General features: G+C 40.7%; 1 long non-coding RNA gene across 1 annotated transcript; it reads right to left on the reverse strand.

Annotated features, from left to right (window-relative positions):
- Nucleotides 1-994: 994 nt before the first annotated feature.
- LOC111772599 (uncharacterized) lies at nt 995-5034 on the reverse strand. The gene is made up of 3 exons (XR_002806600.2): nt 4740-5034; nt 4384-4572; nt 995-3088 (listed from the first exon to the last, which is right to left on the reverse strand). It is a non-coding gene; the product is annotated as an uncharacterized lncRNA (long non-coding RNA).
- Between the last annotated feature and the right edge of the window lie 9041 nt (nt 5035-14075).

Below are 14075 nucleotides of genomic sequence, written 5' to 3' on the forward strand. Positions count from 1 at the left end.
GGACCAAGAGACAACATGTGAAACCAAGTCAGCTACACTGTGTAAATCAAAATCCTACTTTGCCGTTTAGAAAATGGACCTTGGCAGCAGGCTCTTTATTGTCCCGGGGAACAACAGCAGGAACCGGAATGGTTGCTAGGCTAGTTTGTAGGGTTTTCGTAACCCCCGTTCCTCGGCACACTTCCCCCTCTGGGTATCACAGACTATGCTTCATCGGGGCTGAAAATGATAGAAACATTTTCATCCAAATATTACTCATGTAGACCCACGTAACTACATTAAATACTGTATGATTCCTTGTGCCATTGGGGCTGCATGCAGGCCTGGCTGCAACCAGCCGTTAAGCAGTTTTCTATTTTTTAATCAACATGGATGGATTTCACCTAAGCTATGAAATTACAGTAATTTGAAAAGATTTTTAAATATAAAGACATCAGAAAAAAATTTGTTTACTTCTATAACTGGATCATTAATGCTTGGGGAATTGACTCAAACTGAGCAATGACACTTTTTTCCAAAAAATACTTTTTTTAATACATTTTTAGTGTTTTTAGTTTTTAGTTTTTCTGATAAGCTTCCCTAAACGATAACATTTTAAACTTTGTTCAGAAATTTTGCCTTTATAAAAATTATGTTTTTAAATAATCAAATTGGGACTTAGGCTAAATATAAGGAACTTTTAAAATAGCAAGTACTTTCATTGCTTTTGCTTTGAGTTTTTGCATTCATATAACTTTAATATGTGAACTTTAACTATAACATTCACTTTAAATATAAGTGTTTTCCATTTATTCAGCTATATACAATTTTTAAAAAGAAGAAGTCTATGTAGAGGTAGGTCTCTAAGAATTCAAAACAAAAAGGAAGAACAGTTAACATGTTTCAAAGGTAAGTATTTTGTCAAAAATGTCTATTATGCTTCCTCTGTTTTGGTTTCCACAGAAATCTAAATCTTTTTGTTTACAACAACAAGAACTAAAACGGATACTGAAGGTGAAGTGGACATAAACATGTTTTTATTAAGGAATATGATTTCACCGTGAATCAGGAGCGCACAGAAGAGTGTCACTCATTGCGAGTCCACCCAGTTCTGGAAGCTGTCTTCCCAGACACCGCATGCTGGTCTACACAGGCAGGTCCAAGCTACTTTCCGAAATGGCACACGTTACAGCTAATCTGCAGATTAGTCACTTACAGACCTCAATACAAGTGAAAAAAAGTGTGTGGAGAGGTCAAGTAAATACTACCACAAACACAATCATCACCACTAGATTTTACGTGCCACGTTGTAACAGTCATTTGATCAGTGACTGTCAATTGCTTAAGAATCAGAAAGTTTACACAGCTGTAAAAATGTACTGCCAGTGTCTGAACTACCTGCTCTTTCCCCTGGGCCACATTTTCCTGCTTTGCTTTCTCACCCACCAAGTGAATATCGTACAATTCCAGTCGGGGAAATGACTGTATGATAGAGATGCCTTCAATCGCTCTGATTTGTTTTTATTAATTACCTAGAAAATCTTCAGTCTTGTGTTTTTGTAACACACTGGAAATACATTTCCCATCAAATTATGACATATATGGCTCTCAGGACACTATGGCTAAAAAGTGATACTTTTTTTAAAAACAGTGTTATTAACATAATATTCAATACTGGTTTACTATCACCATGTATAAAAGTAAATGCATTTCCAAAAAACAAAAGTAGAGTTCCAGAGACCACATGAAGGCACACAGCTGCTTGCTAGATCATATGTTTATGATGAAAAAGAAGCAATCAGATTAATTTTCCACAACATAAGAGTTTGTACTGAAGGTGGCTTTTCCCAGAGCATCGACTTCAGAATGCTTATCCTGTGTTGGAAACTGCAATGAAAATAAGTGGACATTCTGGTGCCCCTAAACAGATCCTAATGTCCCCAGTACTTTACGAATGAATCATTCAAATTCTTAATTTCTACGGTCAAATGCCAATGACTTTCAGCAAGTGAAAAGCAGAGAATTAAAATACTTCTCCGGCGACACCGGGTGAGTTTTGCTAAGAATTTTTTGTAAATATATTAAATCATGAAATGCTGAGAGAAGAAATCTAGGCAATTTCAAATTTAAGGTTCATGAAGAGGATAACTTCTATGTAGGGATAGGAAAATTAGTATTTTCTATTTGAAATCAGAATAAATTATAACATTTTCCAGTCATTTCAGCCTCAGAATCCTTTGAAACAGCCAGGTCTGAATCCAGCTCCTTCTCACCCATGAATGTTGCTGTTTTTAGTTTAAAGTCCTCAGTAAGTGCCTCTGTCCTCCTCACGTGCTCTTTCCTGGAAGGCCCTCAGTTGAACCTCAGACTTAACTTGTACCTATGTACATTCAGAGAGAGAGTTTTGCACCAAAATGTCTTACTTCCAGCCACACCAACCCGTGCTATTCAGGAAGAGGCTGAGGCTCCATCTATTCCCAGATCTTGGTCTCATAAGTCAGTACCTTACGGATATTTGGAAGAGTATGTGTACCAAACAGACGGCAAAGGCTTCACCAGCTGCTAGCCAGGGATCACAAAAGCGGGAAGGAGTTTACATGAATCAGACCAGAAAATCCTTGCCACGATGTAAAAGGGTTACCACAGGAAAAATCTGCCAACCCAAATGGCCAAAATTTAGCACAGAGATAAAGCTTGTAACACTGCTATAGTTTCGGAAAGAATTAGAACACACACAACATTTTCCGTTTGTTCCCCAGCACCACGCACCCCATCCCACACCCGCGGGAGAAAGCTCGCCCTTTCCAGTGTCCATCCCTTCCCACGCTACATGACAGAGATGGGTACACACTCACCCAATGCATTCCCTCTTCCTAGGTACAAATCTACACTTTGTTTTCTAGGCATCTCGCAATTTTTTTTCACCTCTGCTCACAAACAGTTAAGACAGATGTGCCTTCTTCATGTCTTCTCTTGTCATTGACTCCAGATGGCGGAGACCAAGCAAACTCCCAGCCACTTTTGAGAGATGTACAGCCACAGTATGGAAGGAGCCTAGGTCTTCACGTGACCACGTGGAGCAGAGTCTGTCCCTCTGACCTGCAGTGAACTTCGACAAAAGCAGAATATATACTCTTATTGTGTTAAGCTTTCTCAGGTTTGGAGGTTGTTTGTTAGGGCATATAGCATATACTCTGACTAATAAACTACTCCTCTCATAAGATATTATCAGAGTTAAGTGCATAATCTTACTCTTCAGATTTCTAAAAAAAAAAAATTTCATTTTGGAAGGAGTCTACCATGACCAAGCCAGTAGGAACTTTACAAAATACAAAATGTCTCTCAGCTGGAGTTATCCTTTGCATCTTCCTCACTCATGACTCATCCAGCAGCCATTCTAAAACCATTTCCTTCTTTGCTACTATAATTCACTTGCAAGAATGCAGAAGTTCTTACAGTAGGATAATGACCTTGGAGTTCCACAGAGGGGCTAGTGGTATGAAACGGAGATGAGGTCATCTTGTACCGAACTACAGAACTATGATTTCAGAATCACAGAAGTGTTAAATCATGCTAGGCCACTCACTTTGGTCTTGCTGGAAATTTTCATTGCTCTCCAGGATAATAAAGTATTCCATAAACCAGAGATATGTGGGAAAAGAAGGAAATTCAAGTAGCCAAGTGGAATTAGCCTTATCTTGTAGATAGTGCAGTTTCCTACATTTAATCTTTGTGAGCAGCGTACTATAATTCTTTGGGGATGAAAAACACAGGGAACACATTAGAAACTTAAATTCCACTGTTTGACATACTGGAGTTTTCAACCATTATTTTCAGCTGGAAAAGTATAAAATAATAAACTTCAATGTTCTAAGTGTGGCCTTTGGAACTTTCTTTGTTGATGCTATCATGAGCACACATATTAAAAGTGAAATGGAAGATGAATAGTTTACAGGGTAAAGAAACATTCTCCCTCTTCACAATCTATGGTTTCAGGGCCCCCCTAAGGCCTTAAAATGAAGTCTACTTGGTGGTCTCCACTCTAACCCCTGGAGAATGTGCTCCGCATCTCCAACGCAGAACACCTGATGCTGCAGAATTTGACACTTCTCTGCAGCCTCTACACAGAAGAAACAGAGGACTTGACATGCATGGAAATTAAATTATCTGCCACCCCTAGAGACACGCTGTCCTCCCAGGTCAGGGTCACATGAAGGTCAAATGATGGAACTCAAATTTCAACCAATTCCGCCCTAGCTGTGAATCGACAGAAAACACATCCCTTTGAGTTCTTGACAATCTGCTACATTTTACGTGATCCATCAAAAATAAGAATAGAATAAACACACCAAGTAAATCACCTTAAGAGAAAAATAGTTTTGCATTATCAAACTAGGTGATTACCTTAAAAACCAGGAGCTGCCTCTGAAGCGTGAGTTTCCCGTGAGTTCTCAGATGTATAAACGCACTTTGAGACAGCTATAAAAATGCAGCATGTGTTGTCAAAGATTGATCCTAACCACTCGACGTAACCTTCACAGAGGCTTAGGAGTCCGTCCCTGGGTTCTGTTGATGTACAGGCCTAAGGAATATCTGAATGGTTTAGAGGCAGTCAGAAGAGAGAGAGATTTTAGGACTCATGATTAAGGCCTCAATGAAAATACACAGGCACCTAAAACATGAAATAAAAATCTTTTTAATGAAAATTAACCATTAGTATTCATGGGTGCCCCTTCAATGCATAGTTACATGAGGCTTACCTAAACGTTATATATTTTTGAAGATAATTCTCATTGCAGAAAGTAGACTGTTTATCTGTTCACTTCCACACAATTCCTTCTCAGCTGACGTCCAGCCATCTACTCGCTGAAACAGGACAAACCTCAGCCAAATCAGAAAAGTTAAAAATGTATGTAACCGCAGTGCATTAGAATGCTTTCAGCTCATTCAGAACACATTATATTTCCTACACTTAGGCAAAGTTTGGAGCACTAAATGAATTTATGTAATTATGTCTAGAAATGAGGGTGATTTCTGTAGGATAGAATGTTCTATATTTCTATAGAAATAGAAATGAGGGTGTCTTAAAGCCTTTGAAGACACCCAGACTTTGAATGCAGAAGATATGAAAACCTTCTGAATTCCTAGAGGTCACCTACTCTCCTCTCTTCATTCTTTGGGCTGCCTAATCCGGGTCCTAGTTGTTCTGCAGGAGAAACAATGTCAAGAAGCAAGCGTCCTTTCCTTCCTCCTTGGAGTTTACAGCAGTGTTACCCTGTGGACCCACGGCCTCCAGTGAAGACACAAACAACTGTATCCACGCGACCCTATGGGCAGCAGCAGGTAGAGACAAGTAGACAGGTGCATCGTCAGAACTCAGACCACTCTTCCAATAATGTGCGCACAGGGTTTGACCCCATCCAACCTTCGTCAAGTTCTCTGATCAACTGCACTCACATTTTGAGCATCATCCGCTAAATCAAACTGTCAAACCTCTTGCCACAAGAACTTCATGTCTTGGGCTTGCTCCGTAAGTACACAGGGCTATGCAACTCTTCTCACTTTCAGAATTCGATGGGGAAAAGAAAGGCTCCTAAGAAAGAGGAATACAAAGAAATGACAAAGTGTTCCAAAAACGGATTAACAAGAGCAGTGTAAAGACAACATGTGATCCAGCTAAGCTACTTGCCTGTCTTACCTATGACAGGTGAGATAGGTAACCTATCTTACCTACGACGGCCTGATTATCTTCTAATAATTCATCTTTTCATTTGGCTAAAATGAAAAATAAGCATTTTCAACCACTAGATATATTATACACATGGACCATATATAATGTGATATATATGCATACATATAAAATAAAATGATTAAAATGTAAAATCATCAAATTACTTAAAAAATAAAGCTCAGGTTTCCAGCTGTGGCTCATCAGCACATCAGCATTAGACCAAAGAGAGCTTCTCCCACCTGGCTCCAAAGAGGTTTTCCGACAACCTGGTATTTTCAATGAGGTTTCTATCACAGCCAATTTTTCCTAGAATGAGTCTAGATCCCCAGCCTAATGTAGCTCATTTTAGGTCTGAAAATCTTTACCCTCGGGGCCTCTCTAGAAGCCCGTATGCCCAAATATGTAAAAGGATAAAGCCACCCTTTCTGGTTAAAACTGCAAAGCCCCTGTGAGAGGCAGCAAAAAGTCCTGACTCGACATCAGCAGCCACGGCCACAGGGAGTGGGGCGCAGGGCCATGGCCCAGTCAGAGGCAGCACCCTCGGAGAACCACACTGACTCGGAGAACCTCACTGACTCGGAACACCCAATCTCCTGGCCCTTGGGCATCACGGGAGGACCAAGTTAAACTGGCTTTCTGCCCTCCAGAAAACAGACTAATCTGGTCAAAGCAGAAAACCAGTCCTATTACTAAGAGGTAAGTACGTATTCTCCAACCAAATAGTAGGTATTGCTTGCTCATTTCTTTTATTTTAATTCAAAAGTAATAAGTAATATGTCCTGATTATAAAAAATATAGATATAGACCTATTCACCTTTCCCCAATACTGCAGCCCTCACCAGAGGGAACCCTCACAAACCATTTTTTATGCATTTATAGATATAGATAACCACAGTAATAGTCAAAATATATGTAGTACTTACTATGTGCCAGGATTTGTGCCAAGTACCTTAATAAATATAATTTAGCCCTTACGATAAACCAATAAGAACTATTATCTACATTTTACAGGTGATGAAACTGAGGCACAGAGAAGATACAGGATTTGCCCAAGTTGTACAGCAAGTGACCCAGTCGAGACTTGAATCCAAGCACTTTTATTCCAGATTCTATGTTTAACTACCATGCAACACTGTCCCTACTTAGATAAAATGACAGGGAGTGAGCGCAGGTGGCGCTGAAGGCAGTGAGAGCAATGCTGGCTCTCTGGGGCGTTGGCCATAGAACGGAGGTGGGTGGAGGTGCGCAGAGAGGTAGGCGTGGCCTAGACAGAGGTGTAGCTCAAGATCATTTGCATGATTTTCTGTTTTTCTTACATTAATAGGATCACTCTCTGTGTATTATTCTGGGATTTTCTTTTCCTTAATTCTGGTTAATTGAGGCATAATCTACATACAATATATTTCAACTGTTTTATGGTACTGTTGTATGAATTTAGTACACTGTTGTGTGATCAACACCACAGTAAAAACATAGAATGTTTCCATCATCCCCAAAAGTTCCCTTCTAGTGCTTTCAAGTCAGCCTTTCCCCCACCTCCAAGCTGTGGCAACTGTTGACCTGCTTCCATGACACTTAACAATGTGTTTTGGAAATTATTCTATGGGAATGGTAAGAGCGGAATAAATTCCGGTGATTTTGCAAAATATAACCTGTATTAGATAAAGTGTGACTTATGCTTCATATGTTTATAACAGAATTGTCATAGTGTATTGTAAATGGGATTACAGAATAGATTTGCACAATAGCCCCTTTATATTCTTCTATTTCAAACCTACAGCAAATGCTAAACAAGAGCAGTGTGAAGCACGTAACTTTTCTCCAAAAAGATTGCCAAGCATCAGGAAGAAATAACAGCTGTCAATTTGCCCTCTTTCAACTTACTGGAAAGCAAAGCGAATAGAGAATTGGTGGAGAGGGGTGGAAAAAGGAAAGAAACATTAAAAACACTGTAAGCTATTTTGCATATCTTAAAAACTACATAAGTAACCTAACTATGTTTGATGGAGTAAAAATAAATTGAAGAGTTTCTCAGGGCCTGCTCCCCAGCTGAGGGGCCGGGTCTGAAAAGAGCGAGAGGACAGCCAGAAGACAAAGGACTTGGAACACTTTAGGGGGAATTTTCATCTCCATAGGTTCCTGATGCCAAAAACTAGAAGAAGTTCTGAATAATCTCTTCAGCACAGCACAACCATGACCCTCACATATCAGATTTAATATTCTCATTTGGCATTTCATAAGCTTCTACAAGGTTCCAAAGGAGAGCAAGCACATTATTTTCTTCCAGATTAATTTTTTTGGCAACTAGAATGTGCCCAGAGGAATCCACAAGCCATATTCATTCACACATGCAAAGAGAGAAAGCTAAGGTTATTGACTAACAAGTTGACAAAGTGTAACCCAGCCAGGAGCTGGTTTTCATAGACTTACTTGGCTGTGTATTCAAATGACAGAAGAAAAATGCTTGCTTTTTCCCTGTATGGATTGCATCTAGTAGAGTATAGGATTACAGAAAATAATGCTATCTTACTGAAAAAACTCTGTTATACTTATTTTGTGTATTCAATTAAACTTGTTGGCTTAAGCAGGTGTAATCTGACGGCAGACATATCACCTGGATGTTCCTGGAGGGGACGACAGAGCTTCAGGCTCATGGGTCAACGGCAGGGCGGTATTTTGGAAGTGCATGAGAGGAAAGTGCAAGGATACTGTTCCAAAACTTATTCTTTTTAAGAGGTGCTTGAGAGCCAAAGATTCTGAGTGTTACATTGCCAGGGTGTACTCTAAAGGGGGAGGAGGAGAGGCGTGCTCTCAGCAGGGTGACGGCAGGAGTCCGCAGCCTCACAGCAGAGACCCTCTCTCAGGGGTCTTTCGCTCAAGACCTTAGTTCCCATATTCTATCTGTTTCTCTGTCAAATTCAGTCCACCACAACACAAAAGAAAGAATAATTCTATTTCTTTGCTTCTTTATAAAGGATTTACTTCTATAATATAACACTCCACCAAACACAACCAGTGGTCCATGAGCTTAGGAGGCCCACCCAGGGCTTCTGGTCAGAGGGAGAGCTGCGGTTGTCCACCCTTCCTCCCTGTGCCTCCATTGGCTGAGAACTCCAGCTCCATCACTGAGCACAAGCGGCTCGGCCTCACCGAGGCTGGGTCTTCCCCTCCTCTGGCCCACATGTGTAACTCTAGCCTTAGAGGTCGGGACAGCATGTGGGATGAGGAGCACGACTGAGTGTCTGCTGCGTGTTTTACAGGTTTCACTGTTGTACCCTTAGTCACAAGAGGATGAGTGAGAGGCTAGAATATCTGGGGGGAGAAGACAGCATTTCTCATTTTGGGCAGCAGTCTCCATTTAAGAGATGACTTAGGAATACGGATCTCAAGTCTCAAGCAGGAACTGGATTTCAATACATGGACTAAATATTCATAATAGATGCTAAAGAAACCACATCCCACATCCAACGTTTTAATTTCAGTGGAGGTTATATCGCTCTATTTGCCATTCATTATACAACGATAGACAATATCCAGCCTTTGCCCAGCACCTCGACACTCTACACACTTTGCAGTTAACCCTCAACGGCTGCCGTACCAGGCCTGTGGTGACGTCCTTGCTTTATAGGATAAACTGAGTCTCGGTGAGGTTCAGAGACCTGCCAGGGAACAAGTGGTTTTCAAGGGAGAGAAGGGGAGCTAGAACCCAGGTCTTCGGTCTTTCAGCCCAGTGACCTTCTACTGTGACACAGCTGTCCTCTCAGTCAGCTAGTCCCCAAAGGGAAATGCGGTGAGAGTTAGAGTGAATTAAGGAGAAGGTGGGAATTTGTGAGACCCTAATGATTTATAAAACCATGTGTTAAGAAAGGTTCTCTAAGATCCTGAAGCCACTACTGAATCGATTTATTCACACTGGACTCCCCTGATCGTGCCTCACATCCCCAGGTCGAGTCATGCAGAGTGTCCCAGACCCTGAAACAGGATCCCCCCCGTCAGCGGGACTCAGAAGATGGGCATGAGAAATGAGGCCTCGCCTGTGTCTGAGACAGAGGCCTCGGCTCTCGTCAGGCCCTGGGGACAATCTGCTCCCTGGGATTCAAACCATTCAACAATAAGAATTGAACTTTTTAGAAGAAAATAATTGGTAGTTTCCTTTACATATTTGTTAGAGATATTTAGATAGATCAATAGATTAAATTCCCATTACTTAGATTAAACCTCAAGCACAAGGTCAGAATAAAATTAGATTGGTATCCAAAAGCAAATAAACCAAAAATAACTTACTTGTTATTCGTCAAAGAAAGTAATTTTGGTATTCTGTGCTTGAGCCCCTAAATACAGCTCTGTAAATGGGAAACTCTGGCTGATTTGAAATAGAGTGTTTGAGACGGTTTCAGCCGGTGTGGGTGAAGTGGGTCAGACTGGGATATCCATGCAGTCGTGAGAGAATTTGTGTTCTGGTCTGGACGGACTATGACAATTCCTTTGCAATTAGCATTGGTGTTTCCTACATCTCAATTTAACCAATTTGATAAAATAAAATGTCACCTTAGCCTGTTAATAGCCCTCTCTTAAAATTTGTCTGTGTAATTATGGCAAATAAGCAAACATATTTATTAATTTTATCTATAATGTTTGTTTGAAGATGCATATATATAAAGTTTTCACTGGTATTCTAAAGATAGATCTTTGAAAACATGGAATAGAATATGAGGCAAAAACTTTTTTTGAAAACTTCAGATTAAAGATATTGATTCCAAGTTCTCTCATTAGAAGTTAGCTTTATAACTGAGGTGAATTTATTTTCTGCTTTCTTTCAAAAAGCAGTTGTGTGTCATCTGATTAATTATGCTTGTAATGGACTCAATAAAATTGCTGGCTGGCTTATACCAGCGCTTTAGTAACATTATAATTACAGCGTAACCTTATAATACCTGAGAATGCACAAAAAATAACCAGACACTCTAATTAAGCTTGTGCCAGCTCTGATAACAGTCTGCCCTCTCCTCAAGTTTCCACCATTGCCACAACCACCTCAGGGCCCTGAGTTTATTAGGCAAACACATTTAACTGCAATCGCATATATCATTGTTAATATCTTCATTCAACCAAATCTAGGTACCCTGCAGATTGAATCGTTTCTGTCTTTCCTTTATCCCAAAGGCACCTAAAAGAGGTTTCTATTCTGAGACAGCAATTAAACAACTGTTTGTTGAATTTGGTCAGTTCATTCTGATATCTTATACTTGGTTTCAGTAAAACAAGATCTCAGCCTGAGGCGCAGGGCACTCAGCCATCTTCAGCGTCATTGGGTTTTGGTATATATTATATATAGTCCCAAATGCTGAAGCCCTTCTGATGCTTCATTTTTTGGCAACTTAGCCTTTTGGTGAGAGCAAGTCTGCTTGATGGATGGTCCTGAACAGGAGTTATGTGATCTCTGGCCTTTGTGTGATAGAAAACATTTTTTGGAGAAACAGTGTCTTGTATAATCCATCATGAAACAATCTTTCAGTTTATCTGTTGTGACTCCAGTCTCCCTGCACCAACATAAATGTGCTTCGGATACGGTCCCAGTTTAGATAAAATTCCGCATTTGGCAATCCACCCACCATCGCCGGCTGGAACATGGCCTCCTTCTGGCTCACAAGACAATTTAAAACCCAGGCCCAGATAGGGGATGGGCGATTGTTTAGCATGGATCCTGTGTGTGAACACAGCAGATGTGGAAGTGTTGCTACAGCCAGATCCACATGGCAGGTAGGAAAGGGTTCAGGGGACCCCCTCCAGCCCCACTGTGCTGAGGGATCCAGAGGCCATCTGGTTGTCTACACCTCCGGTTAGTGCTAAAAATGTCATTTGTAGTGTTGAAGTGGGAGGGGGTTTTTTGGTTTTTATTTTTGTTTCTTTTAAGTAGCCACAGCACTCACCAAGACACCATTTTCTCACAATGTTTGTGTAGGTGAGAACCAGCAAGAGAAAGATCTTGGCAAATTGGAAAATAGAAAGCCACCTACTGCCACTTGAATTGCTCTTTGGCATACAGCAAAGCTTTTCTTTCTGTTTTGGCTGTGGTTTCACAACCTTAAAGAAGGAAAACAAAAAAAAAATGTGCTCAAGTTATTTGATTGATTAAAATACAGATTCTTAAATCACTCACTCCCTCTCTGTTTCAAATAGCGCACAGTGAACAATCTGTTTGCAATAATAATAGGCATAAAAACTCCCCACTTCCCCCCGGCTAAATGGATGCTGATACCAGAACTGCTGTGTTTACTTTGCACCTGAATTCCACTGTAGTGAGTATTTGCGAGACTTGTACTCCAAGAGAAGATTCCAAATGGCATTCTGGCAGATGACAAAGAATACAAATGCAGTTCATTTTTATATTAATTTATAGGCAGCCGGGTCCCAAGCCCCTTGGGCATCCTAGCAAAATTAGAAAAAGAAAAATAACTACAAACACATCCAAGAGAAACATATCCAAATAAAACCAAGGTCAGGAGCTCAAAATAAATAGTGCCATAATGGATACCACAAGCTACAAAGGAAAAACAAAGCTCTAAATTACTCAGAGCCCTTGAGACTGAAGATGTGATTAACCAGTTAACAGTTGCAAAGTATTTTGGAGCTAGAAAGCTTTCTATCAATGAGAGTTATATGAGTTTGGAGAAATGATTCACAAGTTGCCCTTCCCAGCCAGCAGGAATGACTCCAGGCCTACAAGCAGCTCCCCGCAACTGAGGCAGAACCGAGAGCAGAGCGTCCAGTTATTTCAATCACGTTTCAAAATAAATCGATAAAACTCAGTAGATAGCTTCTAGAGAGGAAGCTGGATAATTTCATCATTAATATAAAGAAATTACTGGCTTTAAACTGGAGAGTTACAAGGGTAGAAATCATGATATTAAACAAAAAGAAGAATTTTTTTTTAAAAAAACCTAAGAAGTTAATTAGGAAATTAACTATATTATCAATTTACTTGAGAGTGATGGGGGGTCCTTCTTCCTAGGCACAGTGCAATAGTATAAATCATCTTAATCTCAGAACATGTCTACGTGGAATCTTTGACTCAAACCCAGTTCATGGTGATTAAAGTCCGGATTTAAATGTTTGGATCCTCTTTATATGAAGTCAAAGAAAACAAGGAAACTTTAGCAAACGAATTGCATAATATTCTTGATGAGTAGTTACATGATGAAAATAATCGATCCTGTCTTCTCGGTTTCTGGGTCCTGAAACCAGCACAGTATAGAGATAACACCTTGTTTCGTGGTGGCACTATGCATCCCGCCACCCAGAACTGGCGGGAGCCCTCTGTGACCTTTCTGGATCCCGACCAGCCACCCACCTGCTCAGGAAGCTCCACGGATTCTAGACCAGTCCTTCTGATGGACTCTTTCTCTCCCTTTCTCCTGTGCTCTTCATCCAGGACCTCACCATCTCCTATTTGGACTATTACCTGGATTCCTAACTGAAAACCCTAACATCAGTCTTTTTCTGTTTGAGCTCATTCTCCACACTAGACTCCTAAAAAATTTATTTGATTATATCCCTCCTCTGCTTGAAGACCTCAGCGGGCTCTGTGCTTAAGGGATAATATCAAGCTTTGTAGAACAACATGCAACACCCTCTGTGTCCCCACCTGGCAGCTATCCCCAACCCTTTACACCATTCAGGTACCCTGTCCCCCAGCCACAGGGAACTCCTTCCTGCTTCCCAACTCCGCTCTCGGCTTCTTCATGTCTTCATGATTTCATGATTATTTTTGCTCTGCCTGAAACGTCTCCACTTCCTTTTCTACCTCCTGAACTCCCAAGCATTTACCTTTTTTCAAAACTCACAGAAGATGTTGCACCTCCCCAAGAACCTCCGTAAAAGCCATGCCTGAGATCCGGGTTAGATGTTGCTTCTAGGCACCAGGTGTTCATTTCCTCCGCGTCACTCTGCACCCTGTTAAACATCTGTCAGGTTAGCGTCTCTCCGTCCGAGTTATGGCCCATTGAGAACGAACATAAATCATTTGCTTCTGTTGTGTCTTTGTACTCTCAGTGCCTGGCACACAATGGGCAGTCAATAAATGCCCGCCCTCCAAAAATTGTCTCCCCACTAGACCACAGATGTCTTACCTGAACACACCATGTCTTATCTATATGTGTACTTACTGAATGAGACTTCAAAGAATGAACAATTTGTCATCAATCAATTACCAAACTTGTAAATTTTTTAGCTCTCTCATAAATTCCTGTTTATAAGCCAATTTAAAAGTTCATTCCTAACATGCAGGCTGGGTTATAAATAGCCTCCAGCATACCTCAGAAACGTGGTCTGATTCTCACTGGCTTTCACCTGAATCCTCAGAACT

The sequence above is a fragment of the Equus caballus genome, chromosome 2 (assembly GCF_041296265.1).
Source record: "Equus caballus isolate H_3958 breed thoroughbred chromosome 2, TB-T2T, whole genome shotgun sequence".
In the NCBI taxonomy this organism is placed as follows: domain Eukaryota; kingdom Metazoa; phylum Chordata; class Mammalia; order Perissodactyla; family Equidae; genus Equus; species Equus caballus.